The sequence below is a fragment of the Ips typographus genome, linkage group LG11 (assembly GCF_016097725.1).
Source record: "Ips typographus isolate SLU linkage group LG11, UJ_Ityp_2.0, whole genome shotgun sequence".
NCBI classification, from domain to species: Eukaryota; Metazoa; Arthropoda; class Insecta; order Coleoptera; family Curculionidae; genus Ips; species Ips typographus.
Genome location: NC_138432.1, coordinates 4,655,178 through 4,674,580, shown reverse-complemented (window position 1 = coordinate 4,674,580; position 19,403 = coordinate 4,655,178). Strand labels below are relative to the sequence as shown.

General features: G+C 32.3%; 1 protein-coding gene across 1 annotated transcript in view; it reads right to left on the bottom strand.

The window, feature by feature from the left end:
- LOC145735120 (hexosaminidase D-like) overlaps positions 1-7,541 on the bottom strand; it is a 132,671-nt gene extending 125,130 nt beyond the window's left edge. Inside the window, exon 1 of the mRNA XM_081988875.1 lies at positions 7,323-7,541. The gene's annotated coding sequence lies outside the window, so the exon portion shown is untranslated. The remainder of the gene's footprint in view (positions 1-7,322) is intronic.
- Positions 7,542-19,403: the final 11,862 nt, after the last annotated feature.

Here is a 19,403-nt window from a genome sequence, read left to right as displayed (position 1 = left end):
TGGACAAAAGGGTTTAAAATGCATGTAAAAAACTTGTTTCGAGGGGTAGATCGTCGAGGTGTTTTGATGTACACTCTCGAGGTAATTCGAGGCACTTTGTTGCAAGCTCAGAATTACATTATCAACGTCACGTGACGTGTATTTTGCAGTTTAACTTTTTACGACTGTCTAAATTTATTTTACCAATTTTTCGAAGTTTAAACTGCGTTTTGAAGGTCACGTGACCGTTTTTGACAATGTCAACTGACATTTACAGTGTTGCAAGCTCAAAAATTGAATTATCAAAATCATGTGACGTGGTTCTTCCTATTTTACCGCTGTCTAAACCAATTTTTTTAGTGTTTCTTTTAAATGATAGGTGTCTTTATGTGACAAGTGCTAACTTCGTTACTATGACAGTTAGAAAATTCGTTTAAACGTCAAAATATAACCCGTAATTTCAGGCAAAAGCAAAAAATATTTTTCGTTTTGTCAGAATTTGGAAAAACCGTCACCTGACCTTAGAAATTTTCAATTTTAAGCTTTCGGTACAGGTCAAATCAAGTGTCAAAAATTTGGAAAAGCTTTTACATTGTCACCTGACCTAACCTAAAAACTGTCACGTGAATTTGACAAAATCAATTTTAAGCTTTTGGGTCTTTAAAATTTGGAAAAACATTCTTGTAACCTGAGAAAGTCATTTTTATTGTATCCTTATGACATTTTGAGTCAAAATATCACGTACAAATTGATAAAGCAGACATGCTACTTAATTAATCTAACCTAAAAACTGTCAAGTGACCATAAAAAATTAGTTTCAAGGGTGTATTTCATCAAAATTTATAATTATATCTCAATACCAGTGGCATTATAACTGAATTTAAAAATGAAAAAACATTTGAAAGAATTCTATTTTAGGCAATTTTGAGGTATTATCACTATGAGGCAATTTGAGCAATTATGATTCTGATCTTTAAAGCTTACTCTGTTGTAATCTTTATGGGACAGTTATAAAAACTATATCAACCCTAATTTATAGAGGCGTAAACGTAATAAAGTTTCATAGCCTGGAAGGGATCCATAATAATTTCTCTCGGGGAGAAACGACCTCGCGCACTGGAAAACTGTGTCAGTGCTAACGTGAAAACTAGATTTTCACTTATCGGATTATCCCCCAAAGAATGGTTTGGTAAAGGTAACACCTGGAAATCGGTTTTTCAGCCAAAATTGAAATGCTAATATAATAGGGAAAGTTTCAATTATCCCACCCGAAAACCTGACGAGCACCACTTAATTAGAATTCGCAATCAACTGGATACATTGGCATTTCAAAGACTTGGAGAGAAATTTGGCCATTTGGGCCAAGGTTAGATCGACATTGCCTAGATTTACATAGCGGTTATGGGGTTGTAACTAGATTATTATTCAGCTCAACTCAGTAAATTTAAAGGCTGTCAGTTTTAGTTTTATGATGAATAGGAAAGTAAGCCACGCAGTAGACTATATTGAGCTCTCAATTTCATCAATTAAATGACGTCAAATATGAGAGGTTCTCGGTTATTTGAAGAGATACAAGAGTTGATTGGTTGTTCCGTTTGGCCGGTAGAGGGCGTTAAAGTTATATTTAACAAAACCGTCTTTTATTGTGTCTGTCAAAAGTTGAAAGTCAATACTTTAACATTTATCAAAATGACAATCAAAATTTGACAAGGTAACATTTACCACTTTGACAGTTGTCACATGAGGTTACTCAACTAATTCCAAATACGAAAAAAGTAGATTCATATTTTTAATTAAATATTCGGTAGTTTTGGTCTCGTCACCTTAAAAGTTCAATTTTTTAACTTTGACAGCGCAAAACTCAATATTTTGACAGTTGTCAAAATGGTCACGTGATCTTATTCAACCAATTCCACGCTTGAAATTTTCCTTACATTAACGTTTAAAACAAAGTTTTCGAGCATGTGACGTTAAAAAGTTCAAAATTTGACCGGCTGAAATTCAATACCAATACCAATTCCATTCCAGTCTTTTATTGTGACACTCGTTGCTATGACTTTGAATAACATCCTTATTTGACAACTGACGTGAAAATGTCATAGAAGAGAAAAGATAGCTCAGATTCTTAGCTTTGCTATCGTTATCGGTTACACTGTTTGGCCGCTAGAGTCCGCCAAAATCACCCTTGACATAACTGTCGTTTATTGTGACACTCGTTGTTTTGACCCAGAATAACTTTGTTATTTAACAACTGACGTTAAAATGCCATGGAAGAGAAAAGATTGCTCGAATTCTAAGCTTTCCTATCCTCGCGTGAGTTATCGTGATTGGTTACACTGTTTGGCCGCAAGAGTCCGCCAAAATCATCCTTGACAAAACTGTCGTTTATTGTGACACTCGTTGTTTTGACCCAGAATAACTTTGTTATTTAACAACTGACGTTAAAATGCCATGGAAGAGAAAAGATTGCTCGAATTCTAAGCTTTCCTATCCTCGCGTGAGTTATCGTAATTGGTTACACTGTTTGGCCGCAAGAGTCCGCCAAAATCATCCTTGACAAAACTGTCGTTTATTGTGACACTCGTTGTTTTAACCCAGAATAACTTTGTTATTTAACAACTGACGTCAAATTCTCATGTAAGAGAAAAGATAGCTCAGATTTTATTTGAATTTTTATAGTCACGTGACTGTTTCAAAATATAAAATTTTTGAATTTTCTTACTTTCTACAGACTGAAATTTAATTTTTATAGCCACGTGACCGTATTACAATTTTTAACTACGATTTAGAGAGACCTAAAAAATAAAATTTTCAAGTGTAGACAATTACCAAGCTTTAAATATAATTTTTATTGTCACGTGACTTAAAAATATCAAAATTTTGAATTTTCGGACTTTTTATGGTTACGTGACCATTTTACAATATTTGACAGAAATTTTGAATCCTTTGAATCCCTAAACCATCAAAATTCAATTTTGAAAATTATATTTTTTAATATCACAAGACTGTTTCAAAATCTCAAAATTTTGAAATTTCTAACTTTCCAAAGTTTAAAAATTATTTTTTTTAATGTCACGTGACTCTGTTAGTTTTTGTTTTTCTGAGAGTTAAATATTTGTTTTTTGAGATCATGTGACCCTATTATAATGCCCAGTTACGATTTCGTGGTTCAACACTGCAAAGGTAAAATTTTCAATTGTCGAACCATTCCCAAGCTTGAATTATATATCACGTGACATGACCAATTTGGCCACTATTTTGGTCTAGAAAAGTCCAAAATGTACTTCAATTTGTGCTTATTTTGTCTCCAATCAGAATAAACGTTGAAAACCAAGTATCTTTAGGAGGATTTTTGCAATGTTACATTCTGAATTAAGCAGAATTTTGTAGCAGCAGCAAATTCAGGACACCCAGTACATAGCCAGATTATATCATTTAGGGTAACTTAAGCAGTGTTGCCAAAGTTACAACCAGACAAAATATGTTTTTTTCTCTCAGTTAAAAAAAGTACAAGTTGGTGTTATTGTACCAGATTAGTATGATTTTTGATCAATAAGAAATTTGTATTCATAAAGCTACCAGAAAAATTGTCTGAATTTGTAACTTAACGTTAAAAAAAGGGAATTTACCAAAATGCTAAGCTGTTTACAGGGGTTGGTTTTAATTCTCGTAGCATCTAAGGCTCGCTTTCGCAGCAAATAATAAGATAACCAGAATAAACGAGCGTTTAATTGACGTTGAGCTTCCACATTCATCTTATTTGAAAATATTTTCACCACTTTACCTACAGACTTACCCTCGACGTCAGTGAATAATTCATTTCCAGTCTGAAATACAGCACTTTGATACAGTAGCAATAAATTTCATTCCCGTTTCGCAACTTTTCGTAATTAATTTCATTTTCTTAAATAAGTTTCCTAGATGAATTAAAACAACCTGAGTGATGCTGCGTAATGTAGCTTCTACAAGAAATTTCGTTTTGTACGTATTTTTCTGCTGGAGTAAATAACATTTTAAGTGGAGCATCGTGACAAATCGACAACGCAGAATTGAATTTCAGTACTAAATTACCGGACTAGCAGGGAAAAGCTCTATTTTCGGCTTTTGAACGTTTTCCTTTGAGGATTTTAGTTTGCAATTTAAGATAAACGTTTGACTTGCTAAGACCCCGAACGAGAAATGAATACATTAAAGGATTCAAGGATGCATGTTTTAAGATGTGATTTGTGTCACTAAGCCTCAAGCTGATTACTTACAAAGTTTCCAGTTTAAAGTAGTTTAGAACTTGCTGAACATGTAGAGTGTGGGAGAAATCCGAGTGAATGGACAAATATATAAAAGGTTGAGAGGGAAAAGCAATAATCAATCCTGACCGCTAAACCCACTTTTTTTGGCAAATCGGGATATTTGTATTCCGTTTCCGAATGGAAAGGGAGCGCCTCTTTTGCAAACTGAGGACGGAAAGAAATATCGTCGAATTTCGCAATACCTCTAGAATGCAAAATTAGATAAAAAACACATAAGGTCTTCCAGAATGTAAGTGAAGGCTATTTTAGGTGGGTTTACTTAAAACTGTTGAACATAAATACTCAAAGTGACGTGCTCATTACGTTTTCTAAAATTATGGAATATTTTAGGGTACGGAGGCGTTTCAATTCCTTCCAAATCAGAAACGCGTTGACGTAATTGGATAAAATTAAATAGGGTGCACAATTCGGATGAATATGATACACGTTTGTTTTTTAATATCATATTCAGGACAGTGTTTATTATTTAATTATTGATAAACGGCTTCCTAGAAAGGGTAATTAATTAAAATTAATATAAACAAACCAGAATATCACAAAATTTACCAAAACTGTCTAACTTTTTTCGTAGAATTCAGTAGTGTAATTAGTATTTTTCTATTGGACACGGTTTTTAAGTTACGCACATGAAAATTGTTTTTTTAAATGGAACACCCTGTATATTATTTAATTTTTGAAAAGATCTTAAAACTACCATTTTAATGACATATAACACTTGATATTTCAATTTTTTTTCCTTTTTAACGATTTTTTGTGCGTATCTCAAAAACGGTGTCTAATAGAAAAAAACTATTTACACTACTGGATTCTACGCAAAAAGTTGCTGTAGAAATTGTTAGAAATAATAAATAATGCACCTGGAAGTTTTGAAGAAAAGTGCGAATTTTGTGAAGCATATTAGCCAACGGTTTTTGTCATTAAGTTTTGTATCAATCATTTGATCATTTCATTTTCGTATCATTTGAGCATAAAAAATTTAAATTGAAAGGTATAGTAAAAATCTCATAAAAGTAATAAAAATAATAAAAGTGGTTGGAGTAGTCCAAGGTCCAAATTTTCTGTCCTGTAGAGTGTCTCAAAACAATGTTCCATTTAGTTTTCGGTCTTTTCGATAGAGGGCGTTTTTACAAAAATTGCACTTTCATCTTAGATATCTCGAAAAAATCAAATGCTATAGCTTCCTATTCCTATTCCATAAGCAATCAGATTATCTATCGTTCATCTCAAAATGTGTTTGCACGCAAACTGATTTCTCTGAAAACTGTTTCTTGTGCTAGTTTGTATTTTATATCAATTATTAAAATATGACAACACAATTTAAATTACTTGCAATATTTTTTTAAGCTAAATTTAGCATACCTTTCTCAGAAACAGGGTATATGTAAAGTATAGACTGAATCTACAGCAAAATAAACAATTCTAATGTATAATTTAATTTAGGCTAAAATTCAACAAGAAAACAAGACTTCGTGCAGAATAAAATTACAGGAAAATACATGTTATTTATTATAAAAACAGCTGCACTATTGTAGGAATGAAATTATAATTTTAAGTTACTTTCCAAGGAAAAGTAAACTGTGGATTGTCATAAAATTCCAGTAAATTATCGACTAGTTTATTAACCATAAGTGAAAAAGCTCAACAGGTTGACGTGACTGTTTCCCATTACTTACACTAACGAGATAACATTAATTTAGATATTTCCTTAAAGCAATTGGCTTTAAGACATTTTTGAGTGGATTGAATTAAAGTTTGCACTAGAATTTGTTTTGTAAAGTACGAAAGTTCTATTAGTTTTTTGTTTTGTGCGAGTGAAGCAATTTTAAACTTTTTGCTAAATTATTCACGATTCTTGCAGTAGCAGAGTTTCACCTAGTTTTGTGACTTGACGTTAAATTGGGTTTTGGTGGCAAAAAAATTAAGCTAACGACGTAGACGACAAAGCGTGGGTTGGCTTCATACCTGGGTTTAAAGTACTTTTTATCATAACTAGCGAATGTACGACACACGTTTTATTATAGAGCATTTGCAAAATTGCGGAGGACGGGATTTTATAATGCGAACCTGTGTTGAATTTTAAGGTTTATTACACAGAAATATCTAATAATTTGCAGTAAATCATTTGTATTTCATACTTACGTTAGAAGACGTTCTACATATTATTGCATATAAATGCTAAAAGCAAAATTTCGAAAAGAAAAAATCAAAATTTTGTTGTTTATTTATTATTTTATTATTCAAAATCGACTTGAACCGTTTCAAGTTCCAATACCTTTGGGTTTTTAGTTTAAAAGTGGCGTAGAGGGTCAAATCGCGATTTTGACTCTTATATTAAGGGAGCCACGCCCTGAAAAGTACCTAAAATGCAAAAATCAAGGTCACCTTTAAAATGGTACTAGTTAGCGTCATTTTGACACCAGAATTGAATTTCTGAAGTCCAAATTAGTCTAAAACAGGAATTTCATTGAGATAGTACCAATATGGTGCTTTACCAGGTACCCTAATCTAAAACTGCAAAAAAACAGTCATTTTGATACAATTTCGGTGCACTTTACCAGAAAATTTGCAATAACTCCTTTATTTGAAACATTCAGAAAAAAAACGTCATAGAGCTGAAGATAGCTGATGAATAGGGCTATCACGTGACGTTGAGCTGGCGCGGCTACGTTGTCCGGTTTAACCGCCAGATGGCGTCAAAATTCGTTATTTAATTTGGTACTTTTTTGAAAATATCTCGAAAACTGTTCAACTGACAAACTTGAAATTTTTATTATACACGTGTCTCGACAAGATGCAACTTTTATAAAATATAAAATTTTCTTATAAAATACACGGTTTGTCGCAGTAACAAGTGTTACGCAGTAACGAGTGTTACTAGTTTTGGCTAACGCATGTTGCCTGAGATTAATTGAGATCACATGATCTCATCTCATTTAAAATTTAGTGTATGTAGACCTTTCTATTTCGCGAGCGCGTGCTGCCTAGAGTGTTGTAGAAATCGCATGTTTTCATTCTTATTTCAACATTGTTACTTACTGGAAGTTTCACTGGATGAGGAATGAGACGAAGAAGAATCACTTGAAACCAGTGAGCTCAGCTTATTCTGAATCTTCTTAAGCTTCTTATTGAGTTTTTTCACTTCACTTTTCTTTTCCACACTACTAATTTTGCGTTTCGGCATTTCGATAACAATATTCCACTACGCGATTTTATTTTCGACGCGTACCTTGAACACGACAAAACAAAATGAATACCAGGATCGGGACAACGACCAGCGATAAGGGGAAAGTAAACAATTTTTTTTACTCTAAACATCGTGCCGAGAACATGACTCACGGAAACTACATGTGTAATTATATCAAGGACAAGCGAAGAAAAATTAATATTAATCATCCTTACAGGTAAGTCGATTAATCTTATAATTTTATATGGCTATTTCTAGGTTTAAAAAAAAAAATGGTATAGCCTTTTAATTAATAGAACACCATCAGTAGGTAATCAATAAAAGAATATTAAACCTTAGAGCTGATATTCCTCGAAGGCGAGTAATTTACTTTTATACCGAAGAAAAATGGAAAGATATATCGAATTTTCCGGCCGTATAAAGGAATATCCTTCACGAGTTATTTTATTATCGGCTCTTTCTTGGTCGGAAAAGCTCCGTTCATATATCTCATAATTTCGTTTATTCAAGGAGAGAAAGCTTTCAAACCGTGCTCGTTCGTACATGTAATATTACCTTTATTTAAACTGTCGTAAATCGTAATATTTCACCTTGAATTTAAACAAGAAAATTGTTTGAAACTTGATAGGAAAACAACACGTGTAACCGGATATTAAGCTGTAAAGAAAAAACAATACAAGTTGATTCCTGAAGGGTCAGAAAGTTGACCCTATACCGCTATTAAATATAGAAACGGATTTTCAGGACGCGACGAGTAATATCATTTTCTCTATTTGAAAAGTCTGAGTTATTTTTAGTTTTCCCTTTTTCCTATCGCAGTGCCACTGAACGTTGGGTAATAACACTTGATAGAGCAAGAATATTACCGCCAATTGCCCCATCAACCAGTAGTTTTATAGTTAGTAATGGAAAATTTGTACTAGACAAGCTTGGAATTGTGTCCAGGAAATATTTGAAATTTAGGGTTAGAGTTTCTTTTGCTTTATGGAAAAAAAATGGTAGTTTAATTATTGAGTTGATAGTTTTCTCAATTATTACGAGCTTCACAAAATTAAAGGATGTAGTGAGGATCATAAAACACAAAATTGTCGTTACATAAGTGTAAAACCTTGTCATTTTCTGGTTTTTATAGTAACATTTAAAACCAAAATAATTATTATTTTATTTACGATACTAGAGGAAACAACTAGCACTATTTTGAATGACTTTCAACGATGTTCCAGGGTTTCCAGAATCTCAGTTTGCTTGATAGTATAAAATGATAAAATCGACTTACTTTTTGACGAAATTATTGAAAACTAATTGATTTAGTACCCAAAAATGATAAAATTAACAGCTGAAAATAATGAAATTGTCTTATTTATTGATGAAATTCAAATGTTTGTTCACAAACTTGACAGTGCCAAATGATAAATTCGACTTAGTTTTTCATAAAATTATTGAAAAATAATTGTTTTAGGACCTAAAAATTATGAAATTGACAGTTGAAAATAATGAAACTGTCTTACTTATTGAAGCAATTCAAATTTCTGTTCACAAACTTGACAGTGCCAAATGATGAAATTTTCTTATTTTTTGATGAAACTATTGTAAAATAATTGATTTAGGGCCTAAAAATGATGAAAATGAAATTTTAAAATAGTGAGCAAAGTTATGACATGTCAAATCGATAGGGGTTTGTTGACTTTAACTTGGCGTTACTTTGACGTTTGTCCTTCTGGCGCTGTCACTAAACATTTTTTTGAGCAAGTTCTACAGAGTGGGCATATTAAGCATTATTTTGGCTACATTTCGGTAAAAAAATCAACACTACAACTCTTACACAATTAAAGTTATGTCCTGTCAAACCAGACAGTGCTTTGTTGGCTTGGTCTTGATGTCATTTTGACGTTTGTCCTTCTGGCGCTATCACTAAACATTTTTTTGAGCAAGTTCTACAGAGTGGTCATATAAAGCATTATTTTAGCTACATTTCGGTAAAAAAATCAACACTACAGCTGTCACACAAACAAAATTATCGCCTGTCAAACCAGACAGTGCTTTGTTGGCTTTAGCTTGATGTCACTTTGACGTTTGTTCTTTTGGCGCTGTCACTAAACATTTTTCTGAGCAAATTCTACAGGGTGGTCAAGTATATCATTATTTTAGCTACATTTTGTTAAAAAGATCCACTCTGTACCTCTCACCCAACTAAGGTAATGGTTTGTCAAACCAGACAGTGCTTAAAAAAATTCTGACACTTGTACAAGCCCCTGGATATTTTTAGGAGCTTTTTAGTACTTTTTAAACGTCTCTGGAAAATTTTAAAAAATGTGTGAAAGGCCTCTGACAATTTTTGTGAGAATTTCAGTGGCATTTGGAGGTTTCTGGCACGTACAAAGTGATTTTAAAAACTTCTATCACCCAAAAAAGTGTGATTGGCATTAATTGATGGCTTAAATAACTCAGTAAACTTACAGCATTTGAAGTGATCACGTTATTCCTACTAAATTAGATTATAGACAGGAAATTAGTAAACATATCAGATTTATCCATTTGTTCAGTCCTATTTTACTCTCATCGTTTAATGTTTTCCCAACTTATAACTTGAGAAACTTCAAATATAAATTAAAAAAAGAAAACAGTGAAAATTAATATCAAAGAATTGGTTGAGCAGGCGATTGTTCATAATTTGCTTAAGTATGATACACACTTGATTTCAGTTTCTTGTAAATTGTGTAATTCTACTTCTTCTGTTAAATTAATATTAATCTAAATACTATTATAGACAAACAAACGAACATCTTTGAATGAAGCTGATAATTGAAGTATTTCACAATAGATTGGTGTATGACATCCACTTTTTCTAACGGAATTTCAATTAAGCGAAAATAGCGCCGGGTAGTTCATTAGTTGCCATATAAGGCCTTCGTATGTTATTACCGGAGTAATTAAATCTTCTCATCCAGAGATTAGCCAATCAAGCGTGCGTTTTTCGCCTTTTAAACTCGCCTAGATCGTTAAATAGTGCCGGCGCGGAAATCCTCGTGTATTTTGTGCCATCCCTTAATAATCTGGGATTGGTTTATGCCCTAGTTCGTATATGTGGGAAAAGTATGAATGAAAAACTCTCATAGATCATTATTTTTTTAAAAAATACAAACTTAAAGCGTCCAAATCAGGTATCAATCAGTAAGTGTCAAAATAGTTGAAAAGACCTGCAAAGAAGAATTTTAGGTCTGAAAGTTAATTTTCAGCCCTGAAAGCTTGTAATTTGTAGAAAAGGACAATTTTCTCTGATGATGACAATTTAAAGACAGAAAACAATGAAGTTTGAGCAAAAAAAACTTGAAAATTGACCTTGGAAGGAGAATTTTAGGTCTGAAAGTGGATTTTCAGCCCTAAAATCTTGTAATTTGTTGAACAGCAAGCTTAAAGGACAATTTTCTTTGATGATGCCAATTTAAAGACGGAAAACAATGAAGTTTGAGCCAAAAAAACTTGAAAATTGACCTTGGAAGGAGAATTTTAGGTCTGAAAGTGGATTTTCAGCCCTAAAATCTTGTAATTTGTTGAACAGCAAGCTTAAAGGACAATTTTCTTTGATGATGCCAATTTAAAGGCAGAAAACAATGAAGTTTGAGTCAAAAAACTTGAAAATTGACCAGAAAAAGAGAATTTTAGGTCTGAAAGTGAATTTTCACCACTAAAATCCTGTAATTTGTTGAACAGCAAGCTTAAAGGACAATTTTCTCTGATGATGCCAATTTGAAGACAGAAAATGATGAAGTTTGAGCCAAAAAACTTGAAAACAAACCAGAAAAAAGAATTTTTGGTCTGAAAGTGGATTTTTAGCCCTAAAATCCTGTAATTTGTTGAACAGCAAGCTTAAAGGATAATTTCCCTGATGATGCCAATTTAAAGACAGAAAATGATGAAGTTTGAGCCAAATAAACTAGAAAATTGACTTTATAGACAAACTTAAAGGGTCCAAATCAATTTTCAACCAGTACCTGTTGAAATTTCAGTCAAATTAATTGAAAATTGTTGAAAACAAGCTGAAAAGTCAATTTTCTTTGATTAGGTCAAAGTAAAAACAGAAGGACGAAATGTGTGTCAAAATACTTTAAAGCCATACTTAAAGCGTCTATTGAGTCAAAAACTTGAAAATTGACCTACAAAGTAGAATTTTAGATTTGAAAATTGATTTCAGTCCTGAAATCTTGTAATTGAAGAGCAAGTTTAAAGGTCTGAAAGAGTGGTTTGAAAGTCTCTAATATATCATTCTCTTTTTTAGCAAATATCAGCTGAGCATTTTTCTGGAATTTGAAAAGCTGAATTATTCTCTGAATTAGACTCAGTAAACGTAAAGATAAAGCTTTCCAGGGACTCCCTTGCTTCCTTGAGGTATCGTAAATCCTTTAATTAACTATAGGGACTTAAGCCTAACTATATTCATAGGAGTTAATTACGTTTCCAACAACTACTAAAGAAAAACTACTATAACTTACCGCACACTTCAGGTTCCATTCACTGTATTGCTGAAAACATGCTTAAGATTAGTTGCAAAGTGTTATAGAACCAAGTTAATTATATCTGACACCTGTTTTGCTCAGCCAACGTTTATATCAAATACAGGGTGGTCTGTGATAATTTGCTGCGTTTCGTTATGGGAAAACCGTAAAAAAGAAATTTTTGTAGGTTTATTTTTATAATTTTATGTGATTTATTATTCAAGTAGTTTATACTACTTATTTGAAAAGCTACTAAGTTTTAAATACTTAATATTTGACTAAAAATCTAGTAAACGTAATCCAAATTAATGATGTTTATACTTATTTTAAAACTCTTCCATTGATAAAGGGTAAAACCAACAAAATGCTTTTCAACCATTTACATATTATAACAAGTTTTTACGATTTCAGCAGCCACTGTACACAATTTAAAATAATTAGAGATTTTGATAGCTTAAGTGATATTTTCCCTGTTAAGGAAATTCAATTTAGTGTGTAGATTTGTTTAAACAAATATCACCCTTAGAAGGGTTTTTGGCAAATATCTCCCTTCAGGGAGATATCACCAATTATAGGCCAAACCATCCCTAAGCTTTCCAGTAGAAAATAAGTTCCCAAAAATTTTGCTTTATGATTTTTAAAAATTTTCACAAATTACCGAGTTACGGGGGTTAGTAAATTACAACCAATTTCTAGCCAAACTGTCTTCAACTGGGTAACATTTTGGCTTAGAATAGTTTTTAACAAATAACTCCCTTCAGGGACCAGTTAGGGCAAAACCACCTCTTAGCTTTCTAGTAGAGAATGAACTTTTCTATAATTTTTCTCTCTTGTGATTTTTCCAAATTTTCACTAAATACCGAGTTATAGGGGTTAGTAAATGACAACCAATTTCTAGCCAAACTGTCTTCAACTGAGTAACATTTTGGCTTAGAATAGTTTTCAACAAATAACTCCCTTCAGGGACTAGTTAGGGCAAAACCACCTCTTAGCTTTCTAGTAGAGAATGAACTTTTCTATAATTTTTCTTTCTTGTGATTTTTTCAAATTTTCACTAATAACCGAGTTATGGGGGTTAGTTAGTTACTAAAAAAAAAGAAACATTTTTGATAGTTATTGCTGAAATGGGTTATTTTCTATTAACGCAAACCATTTACTGTCAAGAAAATCTATCTAAAAAATCTATTTAAAAAATAATAATTAAAAGCGTTTTTGGCCAATTTCTCTCTTCAGGAACCAGTTAATTTAGGGGCTGTAACCTTATTCTGCTGTATTTAATTTTTTTTGTTTAATTTGTTTACAATCCGAATTCAAATATAAAACGTGTTTTACATTGTGTTGTCCCACTTTTTCCCTCAAAAAAAAAAAAAAAAAAAAAAACAAAATGAATTAATAATTTTTCTCCGACTCTTAAACAAACATAGCCAAAGTGTAATCATCACGTAATGGATCTCAAAAATAGAGTCCAATTATCTCGTCAATTCCGCGATAAAGACTTTCTGGTCGGTTGAGTTTGAATGAAGGTAAAATAATTCCCTGCCCTGTGGATTTTCATTCTGAACCGCAATAAGGGATTACATATGCATGCAGATATTCAAACACCTGGCGAAGTGAAGGGAATCGATGACCTGGATCAGCATTTGCCGGAATTCGAACGGGGATAAATTTTTAAATTGCAACAGGATTTGTTTTCGGTTTTTTCTGAGTAAATGTATTTTATTTTGTATTGAGAGAATAACACACTTGTGCCAAGGCTATTTATTATACTAAACTGCTCGTCATAAAAAATGGGACAGCAAAATTTTTGATCTTTTTTGAGTGGCTGTATCTTCAAATTGAGAACCAACTTGCAGTAAGAAAATGACTGTTTTAAGCACATTTTTGAAATCCTCATTAAATTTCCTATTCAATAACCTAAAAAATCACTACAAAATTTAGTACGTTCAGGGAGAATTTCTAGTTAGTACAAACTAAGCAAAACTACGATAACTTGTAAAGGTTTACAGTTAAGAAAAAAGAAAAACAACATTAATTCCCTAAAACAAAAATTGGTCCCACTTTCTGTCCCTGTGACAGTCAGAGTGCTATAAATAAACGTGTATCATACATAAACTGATTATGAAACCCCTCTAAATGGTACATGTGTGGCCGGTTTTTCCGGTTTCGTCCATTTTCCAGATGCCACATAAATAAATCGTAACCTCTAATCCTCCCAAGAAGACAAACGCTGTATTGACGAAGATAGGAAAAAGCCCCTCATACATTACCTTTTACTGCCGGGTAAAGAGGAAAGTATTTTATAGGCAATGTTAGCTTATTGTTTCGGAAAATAGCTCTATTAAACGCGTTTTATTCAAGGCAGAGTACCTAAAACACACTCCGGTTTTCCGGCTTAAAAAAAAAATATATGTATTATAATAACTTTTGTAGGTTTTAAACCAAATGAAGGGCTTGCTGAAAAAGTAATTCTCATTTAAATTGTATCCTAGGGAGCTATTGACCCTACAACTTTTACATAACATGCAGTGTGGGTGTGAAATCCCATTATTTTGCAATATTTTTATCTCGGTTTAATTGAGGAATTCAACAGGAATAAAATAGCGATTTCAATAAGAGTTGAACTTTGGCTTTTCCTTTTGAACCACCTACTTCGAGTTTATTCATTAAAAGTGGCGTTTTATTACCATTCAATTAGCTGAGTTTATTAAGTTTGAAAAGTTACTAATGAATCGTGAAAGTATTTAAATTTGGTTGTTAGCCTTTTAAGGCATTGTTAATTCTCATTTTAATTTAAAGAAAAAACAGTGTGATTTACCCAAATATTGCACTACCATTACTGAAAAGGACCTTTGTAGCCGAAACACTTAAGAAACTTCAAAAGTTTCTAAAACAGTGTCTAAAAGCTCCCAAATGCTGCGAAAATAGCATAAAAGATTCCAAATCCTTTTTGGAACAGTCTAAAAGAAGTCTTAAGGAAGCCTAGAAGCTTTCAAAACAGTGTAAAAGCTTCCAATAATTTCTAGAACCGTCTAAGATTTCCAGTTGTCCTTAAAGCAGTCCAGAACATTTATTATGCTCTTTAAACTGTTTTAAAACCTTCTAAATGCTCCTGAAATAGCATAGAAGCTTATAAAAGCCTTTGGAACAGTCTAAAAGCTTTCAAATGCTCTTCAACTAATCTGGAAGCTTTCAACAGATTTCAAAACAGTCTAAAAGCAATTCTAGAGCAGTTTAAATGCCTTAGTTTCCATATTCCTCTAAAGCAGTCCAGAACCTTCAATATACTCCTTAGATTGCTGAAAATCCTTCCAAATGCTCCTTCCTGAAGCAGCATAGAAGCTTCCAAAGCATTTGAAAAAGTCTAAAATCTTTTGCTTTTAGAGCAGTTTCAGAGCTTCTAACAACTTCCAGAATCGTCAAACTGTCCAAAAACCTTCCAAATTCTCCTAAAGTTGTCTAAAAAAATGTCCAAAATGCTACAGAAATTGCAAAAGCTTCCAAACCTGTATCTAGAAGCTTTCAAATGCTTTTAAAAAAGCATAGAAGCTTCCAAAGGCTTTTGAAACTGGCCTAAAGCTTTCAAATGCTCCTCAACTAATCTGGAAACTTTCAAAACAGTCTAAAAGCTTCCGTATGCTTCTAGAGCTGTTTAAAAGATTGTAACAACTTCCAGAAACGTGTAAATTTCCAAATGCCTCCAAAGCAGTCCAGAACCTTTAGAATGCTCTTTAAACCATCCAAATTCTCCTGAAGCAGCATAGAAGCTTCCAAAGCATTTGAAACAGTCTAATAGCTTCCAAATGCTCCTCAACTTGGCTTGAAGCTTTCAAAATATTTTAAGCTTTCGTATGTTTTTAGAGTAGTTTCAGAGCTTCTTATAACTTCCAGAACCGTCAAACTGTCCAAAAACCTTCCAAATGCTCCTGAAGTTGTCTAAAAACATTTTATAAGCTTTCAAATCTTCATAGAAACTCCAAAACCTTCCCAAACAGTGCATAAAAGCTTCCAAAAGTCTTTGGAACAGTCTAAAATTTTCCAAATGTTCTTCAGCTAATCTGGAAGCTTTCAACAGATCTCAAAATAGTCCCCAAAAGCAATTCTAATGCAGTTTAATCACTTCCAATAATTTCTAGATCCGTTTTAGTTTCCAAATTCCTCTATGCTCTCTCCAAATGTTCTTGAAAGAGCATAGAAGCTTCCAAAAGCCTTTGTAACAGTCTAAAAGCTTTCAAATGCTCTTCAACTAGTCTGGAAGCCTTCAACAGATTGCAAAACAGCCTAAAAGCGATTATGAAGCATATTTTTATAAGAGCTTCCAATAATTTCTAAAACCGTTTAAGATTTCCAGTTTTCTAAAGTAGTCCAGAACTTAATGCTTCAAAATGCCCCCGAAGTAGTCCAAAATGCTACAGAAACTCCAAAAGCTTCCAAAACAGTGTCTAGAAGCTTTCAAATGCTTCTGAAAAATCATAGAAGCTTCCAAAGGCTTTTGAAACTGTCTTAAAGCTTTCAAATGTTCTTCAACTAGTCTGGAAGCTTTCAAAACAGTCTAAATGCTTCTAAAGCAGTTTAAAAACTTAAAGCAAACTTTAAATATAAAGTTCTAGTAATAAAGAAAATTGTGACTGATAAGTGAGAGAATGCAACTTTGACTTCCTTGATACTCAAGTTTACATTAAAAGTAAATCATACCCTAGAAAATGGTGTAATATGCACTGCAAATAAACAAATTTTTCAGGAATTTTCAAAGAATCTCAAAAATATTCTCAAAAACCATTTTATTATTTTAAAGTCTAAGGCTATGTTAGGTTAGGTTAAAATAAATCCCAGTTCTGTTTGTAGTTTGTGATTGGTCAAAAAAAGCAGCTTACATCTTGTTGTTTTTTTAACCAATCACAGGAAGCCTGCAGTAATGTACTATTCTCTACGACAATTAAATAATATAAAATTCCACACTTTAGTCAAATCTAAATTGGAAATTACTGCTGTTAGAGAATTATACTATTTTCTATAACAAATAACATATTCGTATGTAATATAATGTAATACTGTACTAGTATAGGTTACTATAATTGGAAATTTTAAACATAAAAATTTCAAAAAATAATTAAAATTCACTTTCCGTTTACAATTTTGTTAATTAACTGCATCAATTAAGCAACATTCCCGTATGTTGAGTATTATAAACAAACCTGATCTAGTTTACAAAAAAACACATTACTGTAATAAGAATATTTTCTACAGCAAGTAACATTCTACGAATGCATCCATATTTCTTGCAACTTGCTACATAATAAAACTTTCGGAGTTCCTTTTAAATTGGATCTGTTGAAATTGAGAAGCCACTTCTGCTGAAACTGCCTAACATGTGCACATAAATTCAAATTTAGTAAATAGGAAAATAAAACGTATTAAGTGTTATTAATCCACATGTACTGCAAAAAACAGTCACAGCAAGACCTAATTGAGTAAAATTGTTGTGATACAATCAAGTTTAATTAGAAGTAAATTATACCACAGACTTTTTTTTTCTTGGAGCAAAAATTCCTACTGCTTTTCCGCTTTAAGGCTTTTACATAAACCAAATTCCAAATCTAATAATTCCCAACTTCCGATAATCCGAAACAGCTCTTTGGAAACGGGCTTGTAATGGGTTGAAAGTTTGGGGATAGTGTTTGAAACTGCGAGGAAAAAGCTTTCAAAATTGTTTTGTACTTTTTGGATTTGGGGATAAATCAAGCTTTTGAGAGACAGCGAAAACACTTCAGTTGTTTAAGAGCAATAGACACGTTAACACGTAATTAATCATGGACAGTTTCCAGCGACAAGTTATTTATTTAAATTGTAAATTAAAATTTAGGTGGCAACCCTGCTGTTGAAGTGGGGCTTTAGGGAATACTAAACACATATTGTAAAAGTAATTATGCTGAAAGTAACCTACATTTTAGTGTAACAACTTTAGCAATTATTTATGTTGTTTTAATTAAAGTTTAACTGTCAGTGTATTATATTAATTAATAATTAAGCTTTATAACTTTAAAAAATTCAAACATAATGTGAACTTTATTAGCAAAACATTAGTATTTAACATGTAACTTTGCTTTTCAGTTATTTCTTAGCAGTTCAGGTATTATTTTTCAGTTGAAAAATATAAAAAAAAATCTCTTTTAATACTCTTGAATTAATAAATAACTTTTAGATATATCGAGCACATTCGCCTGGTGTTTTAATCGTTTTAAAATTGCGATATTTAGATTGCAGCAGCTGTGTTTATTTTCAATTTTCCTTTCTAGAAACATTCCGTATTTCCTGGATTTTACGATCTTGTAGTAAGGGTTTTGCACGTTATTCCAGTTGATTTTGTACCCCAAACTGACCCAAATTTGTTTTGTTTACACCAAAAATTTTATTCTAAGTTGCAAAGCACGATAATTCTTACCTATGACATATTTGTATGGGATAAAAAAAAACATTTTTTACTGCTTGTGTCTTTAAGTGTCATTTGTCAATATGTCAATTTTTGCCACCCCCTAAAAGCTGTCAAAAATGTTACAAATTCAAAGTCAATGCCAAAACTCTTGCCATTAGAGAAGTCACTTTGACAGGTTCAATATTATTGATATTGTCGCGGTTAAAATCTCTAAATTGGACTAAATTTCTGTGCATCTTTCCAGAAAATCGTCCATAACTCGCTTATTTGAAACATTCTGTACATACACATTCTATAACGAAAGAAAGCTAATAGATAAAGCTATCACATGACGTTGAGCGGGCACCGCTAAATTGCTTTGTTGGGCCACCAGAGGGCGTCAAAGTTGACTCTAGCTATTTGGAGTTTTTGCTGAATATCTCAGGAACGTTTCAAGTTAAAAGTCTGAAATTTTTACCATAAGCGCATCTCGATGGGATTTTATCCTTTTAACACTTTTTCTGTACCATGCACCGTGTGACCTTAAAAAACTATAATTTAAAAAAATTTCAAGGAAGGCTTTTGTATAATATTTTTCAGAAAATGTTTTTAATTTTTTCAAAATTAACTTTGACTTCTTAAATATCTTCAGGGTAATAGTACAAAAATGATATAAAGTGTCATTTATCAAAATGTCATTTTGCAAGGGTGCCACGCCCTGAAAAGTGTCAAAATTGACATAATTTCAAGGTCATCTCCGGTACAGTTAGAGCAAAATGGACGTCAGATTTGTGTTCCCCAAGTTGAAATTAGTTAAAAAAATCACTTTGATTGAGCAAAATCCAAAATGGACGCGGTTAGTATAGTAGGCCCAAAAATTGTCAGTTTTGACGTTTACGGTAGTTGTCACGTGATATTAGAACACTATTTACCTAGACAGTGACCTATTAATAGTCAAATTATGGATCAAGGAGCTATAAAGCACGACTTGTTTCAAACAGTGTAAAAAAATTAGTTTACTTTGATTTTTA